The following is a 21096-nucleotide window of genomic DNA, read 5'->3' on the forward strand; positions in this document are numbered from 1 at the left end:
ATAGAAATCTTTGGGATGACAATATTCATTCGTCAGGTCAAATTTATATGTATCCAATACTCCATATATTATGACCATATACCTGAAAACTAATGACATTCCCATTAGCCTCAGCTGTACTTTATGTTAAGCATAATGAGCAAATGTTAGCATGCTAACTAAGATGGTGAACATGGTAAACATGACCTGAAACAAAAGAGTGATGTGGGAGACGACCCTGCGGCAGTAAAAGCTCCAAAGCGTGTGGTGAGGAAATACGACGCTGAAAAAATCTATTTAGATTCATAATGGCTGGCAGTGTGTGTGTGTGTGTGTAAACGGATTATATATTTTGGTCATTTCAAATAACAGTGGCATAACACATATTTACAACCCAGTTTATTTTTTTCTCCTTTATTTGTTATAGAAATATATATATTTTTTACATTTTTTATTTGGGACGTCAAATTTTTCATTGAATGGATATTTTGTAATCAGACCCGAGTCTGGTAAAAAAAGTTGAGATCCCCTGCTGTATACTGAGTGATTTTGGATGCAACCTTGTTCTAGTTAACTATTTCCATAAATTTCAGAGCCTAACCGATAAATAAAACAAAAATAAATACATAAATGAATAAATAAAGCAGATTCATTTGTGTGGTTGTGTGTATGTGTTGGTAAACATGTGCACATGCGTATGTGTATATTAATGTATTTGAATAAGAATGTGTACTTTTGTGTTCGGAGTTATGTGTTTGTGTGGCCGGCTGTGGCGTAGTGGAGAGCAAGGTAGTTCTCTAATCAGAGGGTCGGTGGTTCGATACCCGGCTTCGGCAGTCGATGTGTCCTTGGGCAAGACACTTAACCCCAAGTTGCTCCCGAAGGCTTGCCATCGGTGTGGACTGGATGTTGCATGAATGTTAGTTAGAGTCTGATGGTGGCACCTTGCATGGTAGCCTGTCATCAGTGTGTGAATGGGTGAATGATATGTAATATACTACTGACTGTAAGTCGCTTTGGATAAAATGACTGTACGTGTACGTGTGTGCTTGACTATGAAAATGTACACACTAGTGGGCAAAGCTATTTGTGTATGTGTGTGCCTTTGTGTGTGTGTGTATATGTGCGTGTTGACCTCTCTCTGACTCAATTATTTTTCTGCCTGTAGCAATAAGGATTAGAACTTTTTCCCTGATAGAAAAAAAACCCCTCAATTAATTTGCTGGAAATATGACAATACAAATGAAATTGGTTTTCTTTGGCTGAGAAGATAGAAAAATCTGAAAAAGAAATTCCGCCAAAGCTGGCGTTTTTCAGTGAAGAAAAACGTTTTAGTTTTTATTATACAGGGAGTATCACTTCACACAAAGGGCAGGAAGATTAAAGTAGGGCTGTGTCTACAGTACATTGTGGGCAGAGGACATAACAACAAGGCTGGTTAAGATGAGACACTCGCAGTAATGCTCAGTGAAGGCTATGAACAGCTATGATGTCATTTCAACAGCACAGTCCACATCAGTGCACTTAACACGGCAGCTGTTAGAATCTGACACCTAAACACAACACTGATGAGTTGAAGGCCAGAGGTGACGGTGGGGATTTTACTGTTTGATGGACTTAACAGGCCTACTCCGAATCCCTTATATCTTGTCCGGATTACGAAAACATGCTATAAGTGAAACATGATTGGAGCCACAAATGCCACCAGAATGGGAAATGAATACCTTCAACCCCCCGCTGAGCAAGTAAATGGCTTGTGGGTGTATGACTGAGTGCGTACTAGAGCTTAGAAATGACTGAAGGCTTTTCTGTATGCAAAGAACATTACAGACAAGACAGCACAAGATTTTGATTTTAAAAGCTTAGCTTTAAGATGCATATTGTGTGTGTGTGTGTGTGTGTGTGTGTGTGTGTGTGTGTGTGTGTGTGTGTGTGTGTTTGTTCACAAATACACAAAACAATAAATTACTGTTAAAACATCACGAGAAACAGTTTAAGGCTGATTTAATGCTTTTAAAACTTTTTTTACATACTGAATTATGTATTTTTGTGTGTATATGCGTGTGTGCAGAATAAAACAATTTATGTCAAAATCTGAAAAGATTGGAGCAGACATTCTCTCATCTATCGACCAGTTCTACTCCATTTCTTTATTCAGCCACAATTGGCGGTATAATACAAATAAACAAACTCATTGCCTAACTGTCTGATTGGTTTCCCAGCTCTGCTTTCACATTAGTCCTTGAGTTATTGCATTTTAGTTTATGTGTCGTCATCATCAACATGATGGAGGAGTGTAGGTTCTTACCTTGTCAAATAAGTCGACAGAGTTGTGTTTTCCAGAGTACTAAACTTAATGTGACTGCACTGATTCACTAATATGGAAACTCAGCGAACTCACCATCATATCGGTGACATCATGTAGTAAAAGGCTATATAGATAATTGTACAGACACCACGATCATTCCAAATCAGTGGGAAGTAACCATGTACCTTTACTAAAGTACAATTTTTACTTAAATATTCCTATTCTATCCTGCTTCATAAATTTATGCCACAATTTCAGAGAGAAATGCTGTTACTTTTTACTCATCGTTACATTTATTTTGACAGCTATGGTTACAAGTAATAATAAATAATTTGCTGACTACAATTTTATATTATTAATTATATAACACATGGCATGAGCCGGGGCTGCACGGTGGTGTAGTGGTTAGCACTGTCGCCTCACAGCAAGAGGGGCCCGGGTTCAATTCCCGGGCTGGACAACCTTCTGTGTGGAGTTTGCATGTTCTCCCCGTGTCAACGTGGGTTCTCTCCGGGTTCTCCGGCTTCCTCCCACAGTCCAAAGACATGCAGCTTAGGTGCCCGTAGGTGTGGATGTGAGTGTGAATGGTTGTCTGTCTATATATGTCAGCCCTGTGATAGACTGGCGACCTGTCCAGGGTGTACCCTGCCTTCGCCCATTGACAGCTGGGATCGGCTCCAGCACCCCCGCGACCCTTAACTGGATAAGCGGTAACGGAAGATGGATGGATGGATGGCATGAGCCATTCTGCTGCATCTACTCGACTATATTTTAGTAAAGAAACTATGTCAGTATATCTGTTATGAAATATAAGCGATATTTGAATCTTAAGTCCCTTTATTATGATATAATATTTAAACAACAAACCTTTGGTAATTGAATGCTACACATTTTATTCAAAAAGTATTTAATAGCCTTCTCTGGCTTTTGAGGATCTGCACTTTACTATGTATTTGAGGAAGGGGACTGCTGATGGAGCATTCAGGCAAAAGGTCATGTTACTAAATCTGTAATCATATTTCCAGTGAAGATGCAACATAACCACGCTCTGCAGTAATTATTTTAAAACGCTTATACAAGTAAAAAACCGACAATAAGAAGAAGCTAGCCAGGAACTTAAGTGTCGTAGCTCCCTGAAGGCAAATCATCATGCTGGTTTCTCTGTGACATTAAACCCAACTGGCATTAAAAGTCATTCTGCAACTGAGAACAGAGAGTGGCACTATCACGTTAATCAGACATTACACCTCATATGGTAAAAAGACACAGACCTACAGTAAAACTCTCTGGTTCTGTTTCTTTGGATATCACAGTTCTACAACATAATCCATCCAGGCTGTATGACTGATGCTCCATAAGGAGAACAAGGTGGTGACTGTGCCTCTCTGTCTTTCCCTGAGTAATTATCTCCTCTTGTATTGGGAAGGTCCTTGGGGGATCGTCACTTTGCCTGGTCCTTTCAGATGCTGTGCAATTACGACTCTTTTTTTACAGCACTCAGCCATTCCACACACATTAAGGCAGGAGAGCTGAACATATATTTTCTTGGCTTTAAATCGACGGCACTAAAAAGAGGATGGGAAATAGCCTCCATAAACAAACACACATACACACACACTCAGCGGCAAATGCAGTATTACCACCAACCAGATAGTAGTTTAGAAAAGTTTATGATGAATGCAAGCTGCGATATTACTCCCACGCTGATACACTGATGAGTTACCGACAACAATAAGGATAAAGGAATGAAGAAGCAGAATAACAGAAGATGAAGATGGAACCAAATTAAACAGAAAAGGTGCAAAGATATAACAGGAAGAAGGTGAGTAAATCAGTGTGAGATGAAGCCAGGATATAAGATTTCCCAATAAGTCAAACAGAATTGGGAGGATGACAAGAAAAGGAGGCAAACGAGGAGGATGGAAGAAGTTGAGGACAGTAAATTAGAGACAGAGACAGTCTTTAAGTCCGGGAGCTGCCTAATAACCCTTAGCTGCTGATCGGACTTTTTATGGGCGCCGACACTAAACGTCCTGTTCAGTCGTCCTCAGTCCCATAATCCTCTTATCCGAGTTGGTTTCAGCACTGTGAAGTCACAAGCCAGTGTTTGCTGTGAAACTGTCAGTGGGAGAGCCGTGATGGTCTCATGTCTTCAGCTCAGGGAAGAAAAAGCCCAAAGGAGCAGGGAAGGCAATAACGTAGAGGTGATGTTCAAATATGTGAGTTCAAATAACAAGAAACTAAAAAAAACCTGAAATAAAAGATTCGACCTGAAATGATACTGCACTGTCTGGATTTACCCATGTGTATCAAACTGCACTCAAAACCATATCAAGACAAACTCATTAATCTTTTCTGTTTTTCCCTCCAAGGTCATCTACAGAGGACATTGTTAAATCAATGAAGGGGTGCTGGGAAGTGATCTGAGGTCAAGGACTCAGTAGTTTGACTCTTGACCTCAACGTGGAACTTGGGCCTTGGTCATGTGACATGTGTATGACCTGGATACAAACTGTAGGTCAGATTTGATCACCCTAGCCATTATACAGTGTCTGACTTTGGTTTGGAGCTCACACAGGATAAAACGTTGGACTGGTTGAGACATACAAGGGGGAATGCGAACCAGTGATATTAACTAAAAAAATTAAATAAACGTATTCAATAAAGCTGCATAACAAAGTGGCTTCCAGCACTTTCCTTCACCCAAATCTCTCCTTTCCACATGTTTTCCCCTAAAGGACACCTGCAGCTCTTCAATTTGCTTTGGGAGAAAAGCAAAGTGTTTCTAACTGGTGTGTGTCCCACTGAGAGAGGTGGCTGCCCGGCTGATCAGCTCTACAGGATGCTCCATGCTCTGTTAAAGAGATAACACTTGCTAGGACTGGGACCTATGCCTTCCAGCAGCGACCACCTACACTCACTCTAAACACACATGGATGTAGAATGAAGAGAAACCGATTTGTTCGGGGGTTTGCAGCTGGTCAGGGGTTCCGGAACATGCCAGGGATTATAGATATTTGCTGTTTTAGGGCCATGAGTGAGGAATTTCCTGCAGCACCCATGCTCTCAAACACAAAACACCAAGCCGTTTCCTTTCTTTGATACAGTCAGTGTAAATGTTTGATCTAGTCAATTTCCTTTGGTTGTACTGTAAATGTGTAATTTTAGTGTGATGGTGTGTTTGTGTTTGGAGTGGGGATGCGCAGAAACCCGAACCAGAGACAAATTATAACTCAGGAAGGTACACCGAGTCTAATATTTTCAAAGAAGATGAACTTGCATTCATATATGATACAATTATACTTCTGTACGTCACAATCCATCAAAAGGATGTCTGGTAACAAATGCTATAGCTACCAACTGGGCTGCAGGGGGAATAGTCTAATATATATCCTTTTGTTTGTCCTCCAATTATGCTAAAACACTGCTAAATTTGGATGTCAGTGAAAGGTAAGTAGATGTCTAACCATAGCCCAAGTATAGCCTAGCCATTGATTAGTAGGCTGTTGAACAAATATGTCTAGTAGATACCAAAAATAATGAGTAAGGATTCCCTATTGTTCTGGTAACAAATGCTATAGCTACCAATGAGGCTACAAAAGGAATTGTGATATACGTCAGTAAAGGTTTGGTAGACGTCTTAGCCCAAGTCCAGCAAACAATTTTGCATTTAAAAAACATCTAATATCCATCTATACGTAGACCTGACATCTAGGCTGGAACACAGCTAAATTGAAACTCATCTGATCTGCTGAGTCAGAGCATTCATTATATTTGTTCCATGTCACCAATTATAAGTCACCTTGTTTAAAATAAATGAAACTGAATATTGTTAAGTAGGGCTGGGCAATATGGCCAAACTTCTTCTATCCCAATATAGGTTATTTCATATCTAACGATATACATGAAGATATAGCATGTTTTCTGTTAATTCAATTAATTAATAGTCTATATGAAATAACCATATGGTTTTGTATATTCCTGGGTTAATTAAAATACTTAATGACATGAAGTATAGTTTTATATTTAAGAAGAACTTTAGTGTAAATTTATACAATTTCTGTGAAACTTGAGTTAGGATGTGCTTGGTATCAATCTAGATGACTAAATTAAGTATTAGAATATCTTGATATTTGGTTTCATCAAGATTTAATTCCAGTGAAAGACGATAAATTATCATATTAAATTACCGCCCAGCCCTGTTGTCGACTTCTCATTTTTACCAATGTTGTCATGCATTCACTCCTTAAATATTGCTGAAATTCTCCTCTACTAAAACCTAATCACTAACACAAAATAACTTTGTTGTGTTCATGCATGTGCAACTGTGCATGTCTGTCTTATTTACTGTACACTTGGTTGGTGCAGATGTCTCTAATTACGTTGGTTTCATATCTTTTGCCAGTCAGCTTATATAATTGAGCTGCAGCTCCACATCTAAACCGTTCATAAACCCTCTGACAGCCAAATATAGACATTATTCCTCCCAGGTCATATTGCACACACTGGTATTGTAATCTCTCTTCGTCTCACACTCTTATTTAATTAGAATGGGCTCATCTCACTCTTCTTATACTGAAGGATGACCAGGCTCAGACGGGAGGGCAGATGGAACATGAGATACCATGTAATTAAGGCTGCGGTGAGATAGCAGCCTGTGAATCGATGGCTCCAGTATTAAAATCGGACAGAGTAGCTGTGATTTTCTTATTTCAGCTGCAGGGGAACAGTTGGAAATCTTTCTTTAGTGATGGATTGAGATAAACTATGCGAGCTGGCAGCTACTGGTGTCATTGAGACTGTTCATTACAGATTCCATAACTCACATTTTCTCCCCACCCTTCCCACTTCCACTGTAGCTACTATGCAGAGTGGTCATGGGTTTGATGGATAAACAAGCAGAATGTGTTTGAGCCCTCTTTCCCCATTAGTTTTCATCTTTGTCAACAGCTAGGTTTTATACATTTTTTTTTTCTTTTTTAGTACAGACAGCAGTCTACAATTCCATACACTGTGTAGGAATCCATAGCAGACTTTATCTGTCAGATGAACATCTGTGTTAATAAAGCATCAAGAGACACTGCTACCTCAAATAACACAGTCTCAGTTGATGGACGGCAGTAAACCATGGATAAGTACTGTAGCTGGGCACCGGGTGTACATCAGCCTCTACAAAGAAACACTCGATGAGAACAAACAGCTATGATAGCAAGCCCTTTGGGATAAGGAATTGTGTTGTTCTCCATGATATGTCTAGCTGTTTTCTATTGGAGATAGGTAGGGGGGCAGAAGACAAAGCTGAACTAGCTCAGATGGAGGACACGGTCTTATCTTCTTTTGTGTAATTAAACATCAGCACTGATCAAAGGAACATGTGTTGGGTGGGACCAAGCTCAGGGGCGAGGGTCCTGGGATGCACCGTCACATACAGAACACATCCATTTGGCATCAAATGCTCAAAAAAGAGATGATCTTAGCTATTTGTGAACGAAACAACTTTAAAACAAAGGTATTAGTGCTCACAACAAGGAATACCGATCCTGCTTGTCTGGCAAAAACTTTCCCCTATGTCCTTTGGTGATTTCCTACACCCACGGTAACCATTTAAGCACATGCGGTCTGCTTGTTGAAACGGATCCAAACAACCATGCTATGCGTTCTCTCCCACAGAATTATAAGCTGTGCAGAGATGAACACTGGTTCACTGATATGACAGTTGTTTACGGAAAAAAGCCTTGCAGTTTCAGTTTCAAACTGTTAGGGACACCTGTTTACTGTGTTTAAGGCGGATCCTTATGGCAAAATCAATGTGCTGTTGCTTTCTAATTTAACGCAGTAAGGAAAGGTGTGTAGTTTTATTTTATTTCTCTAACAACAAGTCACAGAGTAATATACAGTAGGTAAAGCATATAAATGCCTTGGTTACATATATGGCAGATATTTCATACAATCGTATATAACAAATTAGAATTCCCTCCTCATTCCTGGCTCCAGTCCATGTAGAAATCTGAACCACAGCATTGCAGACAGGCTTTCCGTCATTACATAGAGAGGGAACAAAGTGCTGGACAGAACAAAATGTGCTTTTGGGCCGAGCAATCTGCCTTAACGAAAAGTGAATTAACTAATCTCAGTGCATAACTGGCATGACACTGGCTGCATTGAGGCCAGACATATGGAAGCACGGTCCAGTGAGTTCTACTTAATAGCACACGCAGGCATACAGCATTCACACAAGCTTACACCAGTCTGGCCTCACACTTACAAAGACAAGATAGATGAAATATGTGTCTGCTTGCCCTGAAATTATAAAGTTTTCTTTCTGTCAAACTCTTTATTTCCGTCTAAGCCTGTATATTTGTTTCTAGTTTCTCAATTCTTGGACTTACACTTAGTTTATAAGGTACACCTAGCTCAAACCAATGCAGTCTAATGCACCAGTTCTGCAATATATCTTACATTTATGAAGCTGGTTATGTTGATCCACTCCATTTATATCAATGAGGGTGGGCCAAATGACAGAACACCAATACAATTCAACAGCACCACAAACTACATCCTCCAAGATGATCATACATCATCAACTCTCTAAACAGTTTCAACAAAACTGAACATTAGAAGAATATGTTTAATATAGTAATATAATCCACACTTTGTATCAATATAATCGTGACCAATGCAAAACTAAGTTCGGGTTACATGATATCCTGTTTAAAAAAATGCATCTGAAGTTAGCACAAACTTGATTTGAATCCACTTGACTAAAATATGATATTCTTCAAGATGTGATATCATCAAATGTCAGTATTTATGTCCCCCAGCAGACACACGTTTGTACCACCAGACTCTTCATATGGCCCTCGACAGCAGAAATATATAAAATCAACTCCTGTTCAACCAACGAGCCTGCTTGGCCGTTTGTCATTTAATTACAGCCATTGACTAAAATATGGTAGCTATGCCTTCTATGCTGCCTTAATTAACTGTACAAGATGGATGTGTATTGGAAACCCAACACAGCTATGTTGAATGATAATTTCTGTGCTGCATTACGCATGCAGAGACCGCTCCTCCATTCAAAATGGTACTTGTAAGAGCATAATATTGAATTTGTAAAAGAGTCTGAAACATATGCAAATAAGGGACGTTGGTATGTAAGTGTATTAGATATATATTGTGATTGATGTTGTGTAATTTGAATACATTTAGAGAGATTCAGGTCCTTATGTCCATATGTGCGCCTTTATGGCAGGGATACAGCTGCCTACTGAAGAATGGAAATCATCCAATGAAATATTTATCCACATTCAAGAGCAAAACAGCTGTAGTGCAAAGAGTAAGAGACAATAAATAAGTAACACAAATGTAGGACAGAAAGGAACCTATAGTGGTGATGTTTTGCAAGATATTAATTTCCAGAGCTGCAATAAATAAAACATAACTCAAACTGGAAAACTTCCCTGTCTCGGAAATACAGTAGTAAGCTTCTCCTTGCTTGTACCTGGTAAACTTTCTACCTCATCTAGTCTCAAGGGAGATCTGCTTACTACAAAGCCGGTAAAATGCCTTTTTCTTAATAGCAAATGTGATCTTCTTTCTCAGCAAAACCATTCTTCCTGCAGGAGTGGGAAGTGACTGAAGAGTTGTGCAGGATTGTGAGAGTTCTAGGAAAGTAATTTCTTCTTCCTTCACGTGCGACGTCTTCTCTCTCTTGCTCTCTTCCCCACATACCACAGTGCTTTATTCTCTCTCCCTCTGTCTTGTTTTTTTTTTCCAGAGTTCGTGAACTCAATGAATGACTGATTTTGAGGATGGGGAAAAGTGTTGTCGTATCAGAACTGTCAGGAATTCTCTGCTCTGCGAATCCTTCATGCATTGTTTCCTTGACACTTGATGTGAATATGGAGACATTTTAGTCTGGGACAGTACGTCTGCTGTCATTCAGTTTACAGCAAAGGGGACACAGTCATCTGTGTTTGAGGCAACCTGTAGTATAATACTAAATACACAGACAAACAAAACCTGAATACTTGATATTAAAAAAAAAAGCTAACTCAATTCCGACAAATACTATAAACTCCTAGTATAACAACCTAGTTGCCAGTTTATAAGGCACATTTAGCCAAAATGAATGCTGTCCAATACAGCAATAAGTCTGCCAGAAGGTTATGACGTTCATTTCTAGTTGAATATGTTTTACAGAGGCGCTGATCTAACATTATAGTCATTTTGCAGGACTAGTGTTTTTTGGGGTACTGCCGAATTGTATCGCATTATACTGAGAGGTGTTTTCTTTTTTAATCAAATTTATATCAATGACAGTAGACTAAATATGTGCGGAGGCCTCATTTCACAAGTGTTGCGGTGTTCCTCAGGAGAAAGGATAGAATTGATTGCAAAATTGAGTGATCTCTGGTTAGATAAAGCAGCTGCAGTAGAGGGAGCTTAAACACAAAGAAAAGCTTGTTGTACACGTTAAAGGATTGTTACTGTCTTCTCAAACGGACATGAACACTGCGTTTACAGAAAGAAAGGCCGGAAAAGACAAGAGGAAATGAGGTTTTATCCAATTGAGTGAAAAGCGTGAAAGTCCAGTAAAAGCTTTGTGCTCAGTTCCCGCATCTCCGGCCTCTTGAGGTGATTTGAGCACCAGTTACTAAGGATGGTCCTGAGGAGACTACTCTAGGAGGTATTTTGGGCCAACACATTCTCACCCAACTGCATGAAATACCGCAACTTGGTTAGGACTCCCATTAGAAAAAAATGTGGTTGACATTCATTTTACAGACTAACAAATCAAGTGACTAGCCAGTGATTAACGAGTCACGTGACATGTCAGTTATGGTCTCTTGGACAAAGTCCTGTGTTTGTTTGGTTCTCTTCTTTCTCTCACCCTTCTGCATTTTCTATAAAAATTAGACTTCATCCTGACTGCATCCTGCGTTTCATGGCAAAATGCTGCCACTTTTCCTAATTACCATCTTTTCCTTTTAAACCTCCATTTTCATTTCCCCATATTTGACATACTACAACCGCTTGCACTCCCACGAGTAATTTTTCTGTGAATGACGGCTTGTTCCGCAATTGCTCTGAAGTCTCTCTTGTGACAGTCAGGTGCAGTGCCGCACCTCGACTTCCAGGTGGCTTTCATGATGATACTTTTGCTCACCCCTATTCCTTCTCTGCACATCTCACAACTCGTCTATTTCCCTTTTTTTCCAACCTTTTTTTCTTCTGCCACACTCCCCCGCTTATTCCTTGCAGGAACAGTTTGAAAGACAAAGTTCCCTCTTTGTCATCCACTTCCCTTGTTCCCTTTGCCCTTTAGTCTGTCACCGGCTAAACAAGGAGGCCAAAGTGATGCCGTGTAATATTGGAGCACAGGGATGTGTGCTGTGCTGATGTGTTTTGGATGTGACGATAAGGACTGCACAGCTGATAACAGTTTACTGGGCTAATGGGGCATGAACGAGTTCCACACAGCTCAGAATCCTCCTCAAAATGCCAACTATTTTTTTATCAAAACATACCCTGTATACTGCATCACCACCTAACTGCCTCATTTAAGTACAGACCCAACAAGGCCAGAATGTTCTCAATCCCCAGTGTAAAATACCAAAGCTTTGTCACGCCCTTCTGCTTCTGATACTGATGCACAAGGCACCCTTTAGCACCTGTTGGCAACTTTAAAGCTTAGTCCTATGTTACCATCTCGCAGAATTGGCAATAAGTATTATGCAAACTTGTTGTAAAAGTGAAGAGAAAGTTACACAGGAGAAGATTGTGACTTTGTGTTTTGCAAGAGGTCAGGTGTTTACTTAACGATAACGCGCTATCTCGATTCGCCTGCAGAGTGGTTGTGTGATGATAATACTGTAGAATGTTTTTGTGTTTCCTTTTATTGGCTGATTTCTCTCTTTATCTGCTCCATAATCATTCCCTACACACAGACATCATTACCGAGATGGATTTTCTGCGTGAGAGACTTAGGTTAGAGAGAGAAAGGGGAAGGGGGAGAAAGAAAGAGAGGGTAAGAGGAAGCCTCTTCACCATCTTTTCATTAATCACAAATCAGTATATTTCTCTCTGGAGACACGACCACTCAATGGGAAGGAGAATAGGCTCTTTCTCCCCATGTTTTATCTCCCTTCTGTTCAATACATTTCATTCCGTTCTTCTTCTCGGGATTTCTCCAGTCTCTAAATGTCAAACCAATGAACGAGAAACAAAATCCCCTTCCCCCCTCTCTCCTTCTGAAACAGATTGCATGTTCATTATGCTGTTAAAGTAGACAACCTTACTACTGCTACTACTACTTGGATAAATTAAAGCAATCGATTGCCTTGAAAAATAGTAAAAGTAACTGAAAACAGAATTTAAATAGTTGTGTGTGAGAGAAATTTACCTGAATGTTAACAGATTGGAAGTAACAATTCAACCTAATTATACTTAAACAGGCCCTATCATGCTATTTTCCGGGTGCATATTTTTATCTCAAGTTACAGTTACAACATGTTTACATGCGTTAACCGCCTTGGTTTTCTCATCCTGGCTGTCCTGCAGCACCTCTTCTCACCCTCTCTTTGAAATGCTCCGTTAAAGCGCTTGCTCCTCCCTCCAGAAGGCATTCTCTGATATGTTGTTTGAGGCCGGGCCAGACTAGCCGGAGAGTTTTAGGTGACTTCCGTAACATTGTGATCTCATAAAGTTACGGAAGTGAAGGAGAGAATTCAATGGAGCCGTATCAGGCAGCTCAGGAGCAGTGTTTCTGAGGGGGAGTGTAACTCCTTTGAGGCGAGGACTTCAGGTTTTACACTCTACGGACCTTTTACATGTACAAAAATATATACATATAACACATGAAAGAAGAGGGAAAAAGTGGAAAAGCATAATAGGGCCACTTTAAAGTCTGCACTAAAATCCACTTTTCGCTAATTATTCAAATTTAGCTTTTTAAGTTACAATTATTTCACATGCCCATTAAAGTAACGAATTAGAAGATGGCAAAGTATGAGAGGCCGTTTAGGCCATAATTCATACGTGGTCTTACATACAATGACAGAATCTCACACAAACACTATACTCTTTCACACACATTACCATACCTTCTTAAATGTACTGTCATACTCTCCTTCATTTACTGTCATACTCTCATACATAAATGACTATTCTCTCTAACACACACAAAAACACTTAAATGCACCATCATACTCTAATACACACACTACTATTCTCTTTTATAGTTGTGTGCTTGAGAGTATAGTTGTGTGTGTGGGATAGTATAGTTGTGTGTGTGAGAGAGTATAGTTGTGTGTGTGAGAGAGTATGATTGTGCATGTAAAAGTGCATAGTAATATGTGTGAAAGAGTTTGGTGGTGTGCATGTGAGATTTTGACATTGTATGTAAGACCAAGTATGAATTATGGCCTGGATGGCCTCTCATAGTAAAGCATGTAGTGCTCACACACACACACACACACACACACACACACACACACACACACACACACACACACACACACACACACACACACACACACACACACACACACACACACACACACACACACACACGAACATCGTTTAATGTGCGCTTTGATATTCCCAGAGTCGGTTCAGTGTAACCTAACGCTGAACGCCCCAGCAGTCACAGTAGCTATAAGTTGGATCGCATAGGGCTGAATAAGCGATGCTTGTTCAAGTTTAATAACAACGAAGCAAGCCTCTCAGAGTGCAAGTTGAGAACAGGCAATGAAAATCACAGAAAACGAATGGGGGAAGGCTGTCATTCTGACAAGAAACAGGAAAAATGCAGGGATATACACAATCGAAGAAAGAAATACTCCATGAGGGAAAACCTCAGGAGCAGTAGTGAAATCATTTGGTTTACTCTAACTCCCATCACTGATCTTTTCCAAGCCAGGGAATGGTTAATGCTCCCTTTCCTGTTATCCCCGCCAGTGTACATAGACAAATGTGTCCTTTCATGAGCACATATATATGACCTTGATATGCAACGTAAACGGCATTCAATCATGCTCAACAGTGCGATATATGTGCATGGAGTCATCGGATTTTCTACTGGTTGCAATGCCGAAAGCTTAATCTCATTTTAGATGTCTATCTCAGCATCTCCATAAACAAGTGATGCACACTGATGCAGCATCCACTGTGGCCTGCAAACCTTTGTGTATGCACTATGTCGTCCCTCCTGACACCACACAGCCACACTACTTCAGCCGTGTTTTGTCATTTTTTATTTCTGTGCAGGAATACCGTAGAGAAAAAATAACAAAACTTTGCATCTATAGGTTCCCAGGCACATGCAGCAATTGTCCTTTTTTGTTCACATGTAAAAAGGGTGCAAAATAATAAGCATGCTGGCTGAGTGTGAGTGAGTGAGATGTGTGTGTTGATATTTTGGTGTGCCAGCCCCAGAAGAAGTGAGGCAGCGAGGGCAGGGAGGAGAGAGGATAATGATCCCGCTGATAATGGAGGAGTGGAATCTGGTAAATGAGGCTGGATATGCAGAGTGCTGCAGGCTGTTCCCTTATACCCAGTGTCACACACGCCTACACATCTCACAGCTCTCGAGGTATACAGTATGTGCAAAACCTTGTCATATACAAATTAATGGCAATACACTTTCCCCTTACCCCTTTACTTCCTGTGTGCCTCTGCACGCATGCATGCATGTGTACGTGAATACCTGAGTATAAGTGTGAAGCTGACAGCATGAGCTCTATTAATAAAACATTGTCACCACTGGCACTGCTTATACAGAGGCAGTGCTTGTTTCACAGGAGCAGGAAGCAGTTTTTAACCATCATCTCTACTCAGGTGAGATGTTTAGACATTATTTAAAGTGGCCCTATTATGCTTTTCCACTTTTCCCCTCTTCTTTAGTGTGTTATATATATAGTTTTTACATGTAAAAGGTCCGTAGAGTGTAAAACCTGAAGTCCACCCCTAAAAGGAGTTACCCCCCCCTCAGAAACACTGCTCATGAGCTGCCTGAAACGGCTCCATTGAATTCTCTCCTTCACTTCCGTAACTTTATGAGGTCACAATGTTACGGAAGTCACGTAAAACTATCTGGCTAGTTTGGCCCTCAAACAACAAAAGAGAGAGACGGAGCTGAAACTCCAGAGGAAGAGTTTTTTGAAATGGGAAACGTTGACCAATCACAACAGAGCGGGCTAGCTGACCAATCAGGGCAGACTTTGCTTTCTGGAGGGAGGAGCAAGCACTACAACGGAGCATTTCACAGAGAGGGTGAGAAGAGGTGCTGCAGGAAAGCCAGGATGAGAAAAACAAGGCGGATTATGAGCATTAACGCATGTAAACATGTTGTAACTGTAACTTGAGATAAAAATATGCACCTGGAAAATAGCATAATAGGGCCTGTTTAAGACATAGAGCAGGGTTTTTTGTTGTTAAATTTTAACAGAAGGTGGCGCCTGATCATGTAACATTCCAAAATGAGAAATCTACTGTTTGTGGATGACCAACTGCTTTTACATACAAAATGGCTAATAACAAATTAAAACAAACTAAATAGTGCTCAGTAAATTGAATAAATACCAACGCTATTGTTGCACTTGCAGATGCATGCCAGTTTCAAATGTTTTACCTAAAATCAATATTCTTATCATGCCAAATAACCATCCTTTCTTCTAATTTTCATTAAAATCCAATCCAAACACTTTTAGCAACGAAACCTTTTATACCAACAAACAAAAACAAGCTGGCTTAATGTGCACATGATCCATAATTTTACAAACTTCCTGATCAAAGTGATGAAACGATAAATATAGTGAAGAAAATAAATACTTTGATGGGACTCACTGGGTTTAATCTCTTGGTTTGGTGGCCCATGATTCCTCTCTTCATCCCCCTACCCATTGTATATTCTGAAGAAAAATGCTTCATTCTTATGAGCTTTGATCAGCGAGTCGTATCTCGTATCCATCAACTGAATGACCCACTTATAGTTCAGAAATCTTCCATAGGAACTGTCTTCACAGTAAAGATTGACACTTGGCAGCATGTGGTTAATCTGTCGTTGATTACCTCTGCAAAGCCCCAATCAATAAATTCCAGAGCTGAGATGATTCGTAATTGTATCATTCTATTGCTCTTCATAGCACCCCCGCCCCCAATCAAACATTAATGATCACTTATGGCGGTGTTGCTGGGCAAGTAGAGATCAATGAGATAATGTGGTGGAGGTGGTGGTTGTGGGAGCAGAGAAGACAGAAAGGCACTCTTGGTATGAGAAAAACGATGAGAGAGATTAAGAATTGAAGACAAAAGAAAGATAGAAAGAAGCATAGAAACAACCTGCGTTTTGCTGCTTTAATGCTAAATTCAGCCCAATACAACATACAGCACTTTGTTTTTTTATAAATGTAGTACATCATAACATGTGTTTAGGATTTACACTGTGATTTCATTGGAAATGTATATTATTTGCTATCCGAGCACCTCTTCAGGGCCTGTCAAATTGGTAACATTAAGATGTTAATCTTTTTTTCTATATTTGCATCTTCCATGAGAAAGAAAATGTACTGAACAGATTGTTTATGTCTGAGTTTTACCAGGTACATTTGCTCTCATTATTTCAGTAGTTTTTTTTCAGTAGTTTTTTTCATAGTTCATGTATATTGTTGGTGTGGATGTTTGCAGATGAATCACTTTGCAAAACATAAACTTAAAGCACTTAAAAATAAAAATATGTTTACATATTTACATATCATATTAACAACCAACAAGGCACAGCAAAACGTTTCCGTTCTCCCTGAATTTTTTTACACAGATGACTTGCTGTATGTCGGCTATACAATGCAAAACTTATAATAAGAGTGCAATGCTGGGGGTCCTACTCATGGCCCCCAGAAGAGTTTGATCGAGCCTTGTTTGCAATTATAATTATCGTTGTCTGTGTACGGTCTTCATTCCTGCATATTTTGACAAAACAAATGTATTTACATATGATTCTTGTAAAGCAAATTGAAACTGTAATTGAAAAAAAAAGGGAAGGGGGTAATGTATATATAGAAGACTGGAAAAAATCAGCAGCTTGTTGTCTGACGTAATCTGAAACACAATATTTAATTCAAGTGTCGTGAAATTAAAAGGCTCAAGGAGACGAGGCAGAGGAAGAAAGATATGAGAGAGAGAGAGAGAGAGAGAGAGGGAGAGAGAGATAGAGGGTCCTAGATAAGCAAGCTAAATACAAAACAGCAGCTCACCTCTCTTTTTAATTACAAATATGTTGATAATGGGTTATTATCTTTGAAAGGAGAGGCCCTCGTGAGATCGAAATAGAAGAGGGTGTTTGCTGAGAGCGTCCTCTTCATAAAAAAGGGTCCCTGCGGCTCCAACAATTTGGACTAGATTTTCTGATCTGCATCCTATTAAACCAGATTTATACTGTATTGCTGTCCAATAATGAAGCAAAGGAATACCCTTCAGAGCAGAGCTTGGATGCATTTAGGGTTTTATTAAACCTGGACGACTCCCCGCTATTTTGCTGGGCTATCCCAACAATGCAAAACAGTGACCCCCTGTGGATTATACTCGAACTTCACCCTGAAGCAAAGGCTGCTATCATTTGTTAACAGCTGCAGATTCCAAAGCAAAATACAACTTTTTTTTTAAGTGACGCAGCATTCGTTTTGAATGGCTTTTCTAGGAACTTCATATATTAAAAGCCAAGCTCCAGATTCGATTAATTAAGACTCAGCGTGCATTTAGTTCAAACTCAATCTTCTCCATCACATTCACACACGCACGTCACGTCCAGCATGTCACATGGACGTTATGTGTATTATACACCTCAGAGCGTGTATGACATGATATGTCCCAGGTGTGAAAGGGCACATGTTTGACTTGACATGCCGCTGGCAGGTGATTAGCAGAGAGTCAGACCTTGCTGCCCCCCCCCCCATCAGACATCATCATTGCACTGAAGGCTCCATCTCCATAATACATAATTATAAGAGTCATACGAATGTCCTTCACATGTCTGCAGGCATTTACAAAAGAATCCCAGAGCTGGAGTGCATACAAAATAAGGCTAATATTCTTTTTAGTCAATGTTGGTTGCAGTCACAAGAGAATGTAAATGCTGTAGCTTCTAAATCTAGACCCTCTCCACATAAGGTGGTGATGGAGTGGTGGGAGGTCACTAATGATTCTGTCAATCAATACCTTGGCTGGTGAGTCACAGCGAGTCTCCTTACATCCTGCCAGGGCTGTCACTCCACCCAGCCCACCTTAGACACAGTGGAGACCCAGCACACCCACACCTGAACCGCTACCTTCCAGTACAATCTTTTTTAGGTGAGAGATTATGACAAGAGGGATAATGTCAATTGAATCGCAGCATCACTCCTGAGGAATGAGAAAGAGTCTAAACCCATGTGTAGGCTGTCTCTTCAATCAATTTGCGCCTAATGAATGAAGACCAATGATTAAAACATGTGAATTGTCTCCATGAGGCTTCACTAAACCTAAACTAATTCAAGGGAATCCTTAATCGCCTGACCTAGGCTTTTTGTATTGTCCCTGGTATTACAGTAACAGGATTGTCAAAGCATTGGCTGCAGTAACACCCACCCTCCAGTGACGGAGTGGAGGGGGGTTAGCATTAATTTCCAAAGCCTTATGTTGCATTTGCATAATTACCATAAATCATCACAGGGATGTTCTGGTCAATGGTGGAAGAGAAGCGGGGAAAGGCCATTGGGAAATACCATTTCTTGGAAGGGTGTCAGAGTACAGTAGACTACTGGCTTGAAGGCTGGCATTGTGATGATTAAGAATAATTGTGTCCTTGTTGACACAATGTCAGACTGAAGGCAAGGCATGTCCTTGTGTTTAGCAATATGAAGGTTTATACAGAATCTTTTCTCAACATTATATGCAGCATACTGTTTGTTTCTCTTTCAAAACAAGGATAGAGTGCCATATGCTGTACAGATTTAAAAGCCCTTTGAATGCAAAATTTGCGATATTTTGGCTATATGAAATAAAATACTTGATTTCACTTGACTTTGTATCAAAACTGAAGGGCTATTGCTTTATATAGCTTTTTTTTTAGAAAAGGTAGTTGTGCTTCCAGAATGGGATTCAGGGTGGAGTGCTAAACCAATGTGAGGACTAGAAATAAACTAATGTGTTTTTGAGCCTTCCTCAGAGCGTTCGCTCAGAGCTCCGTGCCCTAGCAGTTAAGAATATTTCTAGCTTAATGCTCTTTTGATGTGAGACAATTAAACAAGTGAAATGTTATTATTTTGTCCTCCCTGACTTTAAAATCTGGGTTGTGCTACCCTTTCAATTTCTTTTTTAAATGCTTTATATACTATGTTTTATAGGAACAGTGTTTATGTTTTAGTGGCATTTAGTGGTTTGTGGCAGGTTGCAACCAACGAAATACCCCTCAGCTCAGCGCTCCCTATCCAAGCATTTCGGAGAACGACAGTAGTGGCCGATTTAATTAGGTTTCACTTTCGTTTTACATGTTCACAGTCTTGATAAAATATTGTCTTTGTATTGTTAAATATCTTAGTGCATATACAGTAACAAGCGTAGTTGCCGTCGACCCGAGTATCCTTCACTTCACCACAGCGGACTATCTGCTCGCGCTTTGTGTGTGTGTTTGGGTGATTATACGCTGATTAAAACATAATTATGAATATTATATATAAATATCTGCCAATAAGCCCGCCCCCTAAATGTTAAACACTGTCCCTTTAATATACATTGTGGATACATTTACCTTAAAATAAGCTCAACAACATTGAACAAAGACTAAAAACAGACAAAAAGTGCCATTAAAGTGTTTGAGTAGTTCAGCCTTGGTGAGCTGTCTTTGTCTACCTATCAGTGAACGGTGAACTGTGAGGTTAATGTTCAGTAAAGACAACATAATGGGGACATGGTGAGCCTGAGGGGGAAACATTCATACGATTACAATGCTGAGGCCTTAGTGCAATAACCATTCCACTGGGTTGATACTATATGTGACCTTTCCTGCTTTCTTCAGTCTATAGCAATGAAAGGTTGGCTTGTACAGTGAATAGAAAAAAAAGTATGAGGAATAAAATGATGGAAGCTCAGTGACAGGGCAACCATTTGGACCCTGCTTTGGATTAGATGGGTGGAAATGAATTTGAGAGGTTAAATGCTTTGACTCAGTGTATAGGCTGTGCAGGCTGCTGGTTCAGTAATCTGCTGAATGCCTTGTGTAATGACAAATTTGAGTCAGTGGGTTATTTCAGGACAGCTCCAATAAGACTGAGAAGTTAACCTGGAGACCTGAATAGGAATGAAACATTGCTGAATGTCTCTAATCTCTGTGGAATCAACTCCTGCTTTATCTACCTGCACTGTACACAACAAGCAGGCGTACAGTCCCTGCACGGACATTCCCCAAACTTTGCCTATCTGTTATCTCCCCTGCCCGGCTTCCATAGCTGGTAATGCAGCTGCATGACCTGATAAAGCCAAGAGAACAGTAGGGGTGGGGGGTTTGCAAATGATAAAGAGACTGAAACAGAGAGTCAGAGCCACAACGAGAAACATGAAGAGAGGTTCTGAAGGAAGCCTTAGGAGAAAGAGACGAGAAAAAGAGAAAGGCATTAAATATGAAAGGCGGAGGCAAAAATAAACTATAACATGACACAAAAGAGAAGGAGGGGAACATTAAGAGAGCATTGATGGAGAGGGCAGAGAAGGAGAAACATGACAGCTGGCAGATGGGAGAGGCAGAGCTGCTCTGCTCGGCCCGACTCACTGCACCT

The sequence above is a fragment of the Anoplopoma fimbria genome, chromosome 1, assembly GCF_027596085.1.
Source record: "Anoplopoma fimbria isolate UVic2021 breed Golden Eagle Sablefish chromosome 1, Afim_UVic_2022, whole genome shotgun sequence".
NCBI lineage: Eukaryota > Metazoa > Chordata > Actinopteri > Perciformes > Anoplopomatidae > Anoplopoma > Anoplopoma fimbria.